This window comes from Oryctolagus cuniculus, chromosome 1 (assembly GCF_051225735.1).
Source record: "Oryctolagus cuniculus isolate XC-2025 breed Fujian yellow rabbit chromosome 1, ASM5122573v1, whole genome shotgun sequence".
NCBI classification, from domain to species: Eukaryota; Metazoa; Chordata; class Mammalia; order Lagomorpha; family Leporidae; genus Oryctolagus; species Oryctolagus cuniculus.
In genome coordinates this window covers 201,874,560-201,883,653 of record NC_142867.1, presented here as the reverse complement: position 1 = coordinate 201,883,653, position 9,094 = coordinate 201,874,560, and the positions used below count along the sequence as shown (strand labels likewise).

The window sequence follows — 9,094 nt, the reverse complement described above, 5'->3', positions numbered from 1 at the left end:
CCTCTCATCCCTACCCCTCTGTCACTTCCTGGAGAAACTGAACTTGGGGACATCGGAGCTCAGGACCCGAGTGGCGTGAGATGCAGCGATGACCTGGATCTGCAAACAGAGTAGAACTTCCTCCTCCAGGGCCCTCGGCCTGGCAACCACTGCTGCTGCCTCGTGTGCCAGGAATTGTGTCAGCGAGACACTGCCCCCAGGTGGGAGAGGGCAGCGTCCCGCTCTGGGGAGAGGGGAGGGTTCCACATACCGCACGTCGGTGCCTCCCCACACCAGTCAGTTAACTCTGCAGTGAAAGGGACCCCGGCCCCGCACAAAGAGCCTCCAATTCAAACCCTTAATCTTAAATAGAACCTGACCAGAAAACCAAAGGTCACCAGATACTTAAGCAAAGCCTTATGTAGTGATATTGATGCAGATGCCGAAAATTACACTGTAACTCTAAAGACTGTTTTCATGTGCTTACTGTCCATTTGCACAGCATCTTGCGAGAAATGTCTATGCAGCTCCATTACTTGCTTTTAATTGGGCTGTCTGTTGACATGTAGGAGGTTTTTTTTTTTTTTTTTTTTTTTTTTAGATTATTTATTTGAAAGGCAGGGCTACAGAAAGACGTCTTCCATTAGCTGGTAGCTGGTTCACTCCCCAAATGGCCTCAATGGCTAGAGTTGGGTTTATCCAAAGCCAGGAGCTTCTTCAGAGTCTCCCATGTGGGTGCAGGGGCCCAAGAACTTGGGCCATCCTCCACTGCTTAGGTGCTTTAACAGGGAGCTGGTTCAGAAGTGGAGCGGCCAGGACTCACTCCAGTGCCTACACAGGACACTGGTGCTCTGGTCGGCGGCCTAACCTTCCGACAGTTAAGTGGTGGAACCGACACAAGCGTTAGATTTAAAGAGCCAGAAGCTGCTACCTCCGGAGAGCAGGAGTGAGAAGCAAAACAGGATAGGCTGAGGGAACACTGGGTTTTGTTAAAAGGAGCCTTTTCAAATACTTTATTTGAAAGGGGGAGAGAGAGACAGGAGAGAGATCTTCCATCTACTGTTTCACTCCCCAAAGGGCCACAAAAGCCAGGTCTGGGCCAGGCTGGAGCCAGGAGCCAGGAACTCCGTTTGGGTCTCCCACATGGGTGCAGGAGCCCAAGGACCTGAGCCATCTTATGCTGCTTTCCCAGGTGCTTTAGCAGGAAGCTGAATTAGAACCAGTGCTCCAAGGTGGGATGCTGGCTTCACAGGCAGCAGGTTAACCTACTGTGACACAACACCGGCTCCAAAAGGAGCCTTTCAAAGCTTTTATTTTATTTTATTTTTTAAAGATTTATTTATTTGAAAGTCAGAGTTAGAGAGAGGTCCTCCATTTGCTGGCTCACTCCCCAACTGGCTGCAACAGCCAGAGCTGCACCCATCCAAAGCCAGGAGCCAGGAGCTTCTTCCAGGTCTCCCAAGTGGGTGCAGGGGCCCAAGGACTTGGGCCATCTTCTACTGCCTTTATAGGCTGTAGCAGAGAGCTGGATTGGAAGTGGAGCAGCCAGGTCTTGAACTGGCGCCCATATGGGATGCCGGTGCTTCAGACCAGGGCATTAATCCGCTGCGCCACAGCGTCGGCCCTGCAAAGCTTTTATTTTAAAAAGCAATTTATAAATACTTCACAAAACAAAAAACCCCACCAAATTAATTTATAAAAATAAAGCCAGAAACCCACAAAAATGCTCAACCACATTTCCCTCTTGCATGCATCTCCTCCATCAGCCTCCCCAAGGGTAGGAGCCATTTCTTCTGCATCAGCTCTGTCTTCCCTCTTCTCCTCGGAGCCCCACGCAGGCCGGGGCGGGGAGACACTCAGGAAGGGAGCTGAGCCACCGGCCCGCTCTCATCCAGCAGCCGCTCCTCCTTCCCACGTGTCCAGCCTAGTGGGTCTGTGCTGACGCATGTACCGCTTCAGTCCCGAGCGTCTGGCCCGGCTCCAGGGCCTCTGCGCTCACTGCTTGAAGAAGCCAGGGGAACGCCTGCATGAGCGCATTCCCGTGCAGTGTGCGAAAGGCGGTGAAATCACCGTGGCTTCCTGGGGGGAGCAGACCGCTGTGCCGCCCAAGCCCAGCCAGAAGAGGCAGCCGGGCACGTGAGCAGAAACGGGTCCTCCAGAATGCAGAGTCCTTGCATGGCACCCCACCCGCGGGCGCTGCCGTTGGAGGATGGTGTTATCTGGTCCGTTGGCTTCCAGCACTGTCGGGTTGCATCTGGAAGCCCAGCTGGCTCTGTGTGGGCGGGGGCTGCCGTGGGAAGTGTGAGTCCCCTGCCTGGGGTGCTGGATAACGCATTGGCAGGGACCTTGTGGAGGTGGGGAGGACGACTCCAAGCCCGAGCCCGAGATGCCGTGAGTCTTTGGTGCCCATTGTCCCTTGGACGCTGTCAGATGTATGCAAGCCAATGTGGGTTTCGCAAGGCAGCTTCTGAGGGCAGTGATGCAAGCTCACGCAGCAGAACGCTGTGGCTGGGGAGACGGACCCTCGGCTGCGGGGGCTGCCGCGGGGCCTGACTCAGGCTTCACAGCCCCTGCCAGCGGTACAGAGGGAAGCGGCGGCGTCATCTGCCCTCCTCCTCCCTCCGCTCTTCCCTGGGGGCAGCGTCTGGTCTGCAGCCTTTTTCTCCTTCGTGCCACAGAACCCCCCTGGGAAATCTCAACCGCACCCCCTGGCTTCAAGCCCCATGATAAGTCATACCTCTGTGCCTGGAGCCTTGACCAGCGTCCCTAAGCTCCACAAACACCATGCACCCCGACCGGGAAGCTTTCTCCAGCCTTCCCGATCGGCCACCCCCTCCACCTCCCTCATCAGCCCGCTTCCACCTGGCGTCCAAGGCCGCGTGGTCTGCCCACCATGCCTCTTGCGGTCAGTGCTTTTTACATTCCGGCTCTGTTACCCTCAACTCTTTGCCCATTTGCAGGGCATCAGTGCCCAGTCTGGCGATCATCTCCTCGCCTTAAGCCTGCTCTTCTCACCTCCACGGCCCACCCCACTGCCCACCCCACTGCCACACAGCGTTTTTCAACCAATGTGGGACTCCACCTCCTCCAGGTGGGCACCTCCCCCACCCAAGACAGACAAGCATAAAATGCAAAAAGACTGGCAATACCGTGCGTTAGCAGGGATGCAGGGCAACTGTGACACTGGTGCACTCCTGTTGGGGGTGAAAATGGGTAAACTGGACTTGGAAAACCCACAGTGTCTACCAAACTAGTCGTATATACACACACCGCATAGACACGCATGGGCCAGCAGTTCCCCTCCTGGGTGCGCAGCCAACCTGTATCCACAGCGTCTGCTGGGCTCGGCCCCAAGACCCCTCCTGGATACCCGCATCCAGGGACGCTCCAGTCCCTTACGTAAATGGCACAGTGTTTGCACACTTTAAAGCATCCCTAAATTACTTACAATTCCAAGTACAATGTGAATGCTATGGAGATAGCTGTGACGCTGTATTGTTTAGGGAAGAATGACAGGGGAAAAAAAAAGTCTGTGCATGTTCGGTACATATGCGGGTTTTCCCTCAAATATTTTCAACACGTGGTTGGTCAAGTCTGCAGATTCGGGGCCTGTAGGACGGGGCGCCAAGCTGGCCACACACCCACAGGGGCAGCAAAAGGCAGGTGCAGGAAGCTTAGCAGCCCCAATGTGGAAGCTGCACCTTGCACACCGACATCATCGTGCGACCCTTCTCAAGGACGTGAGTCAGCAATGAGCAGGGACAAACCACTCTCAGGTCTCGCAGCCCAGGGGAGTCTCACAGATGTGTTGAGTAAAGGAAGCCGCGCGTGATACCATAGGAAAAGCCGATGTGCAGCGTCTGGCACGACAGTCATTCTCTTGTGTGCAGGTAGCTCCTGAAAGGGGGCCATGGTGGGTTTCTGGTGTCCTGGTAATGACCTCTTCCTTCCTTTGTTTTTTGAAGATTTATTTGAAAGGCAGAGTTAGAGAAATCTTCCATCTGCCGGTTCACTCCCCCAAATGGCCACAATGACTGGAGCTGGGCTGAGCTGAAGCCAGGAGCCAGGAGCTTCTTCCGGGTCTCCCAAGTGGATGCAGGGGCCCGAGCACTTGGGCCATCTTCCGCTGCTTTCCCAGATGCATTAGCAGGGAGCTGGATCGCAAGTGGAGCAGCTGGGACTCACCCGGGCTCATATGGGATGCCAGCACTGCAGGTGGCAGCTTTACCTGCTATGCCATAGCGGCGGCCCCCTTGATTTCTTTCTGGGTGCTGTGTACGTAGGTTTGGCTCATTTGTGGATAACTTTGCACTTTTCTGTATAGGTGTTATACTTCAATAACTGATAACACACCTAACCCCCCCTCAGCACACACAGCAAAATGAAATCTCTTCCAAGGTTTCTCACACCCACAGAGAGAGTTGCAAACCCTCATGGGACATGCAAAGCAGTCCATAAGGTGCCCAGGCCACATTGCTCCCTTGTGGCCATCTGCCAGCCACTCTGCTAGGGCACTGTGCCCTGGTGTGCTGTTCCTTCAGCCTGCCAACTCCTCTTTCTCTCTGGCTCCACCTGAAGCTGCCGCCGCCTCTGTGAGGCCCCTCCTGATTTCTCAGAGCAAACAGGTCTCTCCCTGGGGTGCATCCCCACAGCGTGCTGGCTGATCTCTCTCTCTCTCTCCCAGCTTAGCTTTCTCTGCTTGCCTGGGTTCCCTTAACTTCAGCTTAGCTTTCTCTGCTTGCCTGGGTTCCCTTAACTTCAGCTTAGCTTTCTCTGCTTGCCTGGGTTCCCTTAATTGAAGGTAAACGTCTGAAGTGGTGGGAATGGTGTCTCAGGCGTCCTTGTTAAACCTCCTGGGTCCCGTGCTGTGCCTGCTAAGGCACTTGAGCGAACGAACGGCTGACACATGGTTGAATGTGTGCCCTGAGTTAAGCCACATCCGTACTGCCTTTTGTCGAGAGCCAAGTCCCTTTGGAAATAAACACCTCCTGCAGCCCTTCATTGGCTGCTGACAGGCAGGTGGAGGGGGACGCCTCTGTAGCCTTGTGGGCGTGTCCAATTAGGCTCGGCGAGGCCGCGCAGCCCCACTAACATGAATAAGCCGTGCAAGTATGTGGTTAATGACCATGTCGCTCCGTGTCAATTGTTAATCCCAGATAATTAGCGGAGAGATAATTGGTGGAGGAACGGGAGGTGCTGACGGATGTCCCATCACTTGGGTGAAGCTAATGATCCTCGGTGGATTAAGCCCCGCCCTCGCTGGGTGTTGATGGCTCCTATTTGAAATGCTCCTTTGCAAAAGGCCTGGATCCAAGAAGAGGTGTCAGGGACTGCAGAGCAGGGCGTGGGCAGCAGGACTAATTCTCCGGGCCGCTTTTGTGAGAGGTGGGCGGGGGAGGCTCAGGGCTGCCAGCCCGGTGCCGCTCCTGACTTGCTGGGGCACCCAGAGCAGGCCTTCCTTCCCTTCTCGGCTCTACCACGGTACGAGGGGAAGAGTGAGCGGGCGGCCCTGAGAAGCCACTGGACACACTCCCACCCCTCGCAGCTACGCTGGGGGTGGGTCATTCACTGAGATGGTTGAGGGGTTCCTTCGGCCTGCGCAATAAGGGGCTCTGTGGGGGAACTTCTGGCAGTGAAGGCTGAGACCTGAGCCACAGTGTGTCACGTGACCTGAGCCAGGGCCAGTGAGCTATCCTCCACCCCCCCACACGGGAGGGTGCACCTGCTTCCCCAGGGCTGAGTCGCCCCTGGGAGGCAGCTGCTCAGCCAGCCATGCTGTTTTCCAGGTAGGGACCTTGGGAGCACCGCTTGCGCGTGGGAGGAGCATGCAAGTGATGATGTCACAGCTGGGCGTGGCCCCAGAGAAGACGGGGCCTCCTTCGCACTGCTTCCCCTGGGCTGCTGGATTTACAGCCCCACGGTGAGGCCCAGGGTCACAGAGCAAAGTCGTCCGGTGACCAGGAGCACCCCGGATGGACAGTTCACGAGTGGGAAATAAAGCCCCATCTGGTCATTATTTCATCATTCTGAGGTTTCTGTGTTACGGAAGTTAAAGTTCCCCCGGTTGACTAGATGGACAGGAATCAGTTTCTTTCCATGAAGTTGATATGGAAAACTGGACAGGAAAATTCCAGCACAATCAGCAATTATTTCCCAAGCTCTTGCTCTGCACCAGGTGCTGGGGGTACCCTGTTGGGCGGCTGATTCGAGATAATGGGAGTCAGTTAAAGCAAAATACCAAGTTTAGACTAGTATTGGCTACACCAAGATATGGCAAAAACCAAGAAGGTGGGGCCAGCTGTGTGGCGCCGCAGGTTAAGCCACGGCCTACAACATTGGCATCCCAAGCAGGCACCGATTCGAGTCCGGGCTGCTCTACGTCCAGTCCAGTTCTCTGCTAATACTCCTGGGAAAGCAGTGGAAGACGGCCCAAGTCCTTGGGCCCCTGCACCTACATGGGAGACTCGGAAGAAGCTCCTGGATTGGCCTGGCCTAGCCCTGGTCATTGTAGCCATTTGGGAAGTGAACCAGCAGATGAGAGACCTTTCTCTCTCTCTGCCTCTACCTCTGCCTCTCCTTCTCTGTAACTCTGACTTTCAAATAAATAAATAAATCTTTGAATTAGAAAGCGGTCAGTGGCTGAAGGGTGGTTAACTGATAAATACCAGAGTGTGTTAGCATGGTGCTGGCACATGGTAGGTGCTTAAGAAGTTGAACTCCGTGTGCACCCGGACACTCCCACGTGCCAGCCCACAGCTGGGTGTGAAGTGAAGAAGGCACTGCCCCATCTTCAAAGCACCGAGAGCAGCGCCTCTCCATGAGGAGTGAGCAGTCATTTGGCAATGTGTGGAGACACTTTCCATGTCACCACTGGGGATGGAGGGAGGGTGGGTATTACCACCCAGCAGGTACAGGCCAAAGATGTGGCCAAGCATCCTACAAAAGACATAGGAAAAAAAAAAGAATTATCTGGCCCCAAATCTCCGTAGTGCTGAGGTTGAAAAACTTTGATCTAGTGCATTGCCAAGAACTGGAGGATAAGGGGCCGGTGCTGTGGCATAGCAGGTAAAGTTGCCACCTGCAGTTCTGGCACTCCATACGGGCGCTTTTGTTTGAGATGCGGCTGCTCCACTTCCAGTCCAGCTCTCTGCTATGGCCTGGGAAAGCAGTGGAGGATGGCCCAAGTCCTTGGGCCCGTGCACCCGTGTGGGAGACCTATAAGAAGCTCCTGGCTCCTGGCTCTTGGCCTCTGCCTTCAGATCGGCACAGCTCTGGCTATTGCAGCCATCTGGCGGGGGTGAACCAGCGGGTGGAAGACCTGTCTCTCTCTCTTTCTGTGTAACTCTGCCTTTCAAGTAAATAATTAAATCTTAAGAAAAAAAAAAAAAAAAGAAAACTGGAGGATAAAAGAATGGACCGATTAGGGAACCTGAACTTAGAGGGGAGATAAACACTGCTGTCCTGGGCTACAAAAGATCCATTTGTCCATTTGTACTGGGCAGAGGGGTTCTGTGCAGGGAGTGGGCTGCAGCTGGGACTGCCCCTGGGTCATTTGGAGAGAGGCATCCCGGGAGCACCGCTGAACACCTGGCCAAAGCTGGAAGAGATCAGCCTTGGGATCCCGCTGTGGGCTCTATTGGGCAGGCACTGTGTGGGCGGGCCTGGGCAAATGAACGTGAAGAAACCGCCACCACCATCAGTGAGCGTTCTTTAACTCTCCATCCACTGGGGCGTGGTGCAGCCGGTGAAGCCACTTGTCTGCAGCACCAGCATCCCACATGGGTGCCATTTGAGTCCTGGCTGCTCCACTTCTGATCCAGTTCCCAGTTAATGCACCTGGGAAAGCAGCAGCGGAGGATGACCCAAGTGCTTGGGCGCCAGCACCCACGTGGGAGACCTGGATGAAGCTCCTGGCTTCTGGCTTCAGCCTGGTCCACTCTGGCTATTGCAGCCATTTGGGGAGTGAACCAGTGGATGGAAGACCTCTCTCGCTCTTGTTCTCTGTAATTCTTTCACATAAATATGTAAATAAATATTTTTTAAAAAGAGAAAGGTCAGAACATTGTCGTAGACTCTCTTGGACTTCTCTTCCCTGTTGCTTTCTAGTTCTTCCCAGCCTCGGGCTTTTTTGCCAGCCCTGCCGCGTATTTCTCTGTAGTCATACCGCGATGGGCCAGAGCCCTGGCAATCATCCGGTCACCCAGGCCCAGCATTTCCTGTTGTTTCGAGCTGGTGGTGCCTGTTCTGATTGGCTGCATGTGCACCCTGATGGCTTGATACCTATGCTGTACTGGCCTGCCAGTGTTTCTAATTTCCCTCGTAGAGGAAGGAATCCCGAAACAAGACAGATATCGCATAGTTCCATCCATTTTGTGCTTTTTATGAGAGGATTCATAAGATGTATATTCACCAGTGACTCTCTTTGCATTATCAGCCCTTATTTTCAAGATTCACATGCTCTTTTAAGAAATTATATAGGGGTCTGCACTGTGGCACAGCAGGTTAACGCCCTGGCCTGAAGCGCCGGCATCCCATATGGGTGCCAGTTCGAGACCGGCTGCTCCTTTTTCGATCCAGCTCTCTGCTATGGCCTGGGAAAGCAGTGGAAGATGGCCCAAGTCCTTGGGCCCCTGCACCCATGTGGGAGACCCAGAAGAAGCTCCTGGCTCCTGGCTTCGGATCGGCTCAGCTCCGGCTGTTGCGGCCATCTTGGGAATGGACCATCAGACAGAAGACCTCTCTCTCTCTCTCTGCCTCTCCTCTCTCTCTCTCTGTAACTCTGACTTTCAAATAAATAAAAAAAAAAAAGAAATTATATAGAGATCTGTGTACCTCTTACCCAGCTTCCTCCAAGGGTCATATGTCGTAAAACAGCAGTCAGTGTCACAAACACGACAGTGAGGTTTGTAGAGTCAGGGTCAGACAGAACCTTTCAATCGCCACAGGGGGGCCTCAGACCTGCCTGTTAGATCCACACCCAGGCACCTCCCACGGTACTCGCTCCCCCAGCAATCAATGTTTTCAAGAATGTTATGTGAATGGGATTGCATACACTTACTCTATTGGATCGGCATTGTCGTGGCATAATTCCGTGGGGATTACAGATAATTGTGTG

The 9,094-nt window shown here is 54.1% G+C and overlaps 1 protein-coding gene across 1 annotated transcript in view; it reads left to right on the top strand.

The window, feature by feature from the left end:
- The window catches only part of TRMO (tRNA methyltransferase O), a 59,979-nt gene that overhangs the window by 37,064 nt on the left and 13,821 nt on the right, over nucleotides 1-9,094 (top strand). The gene's annotated exons all lie outside the window — the stretch shown is intronic.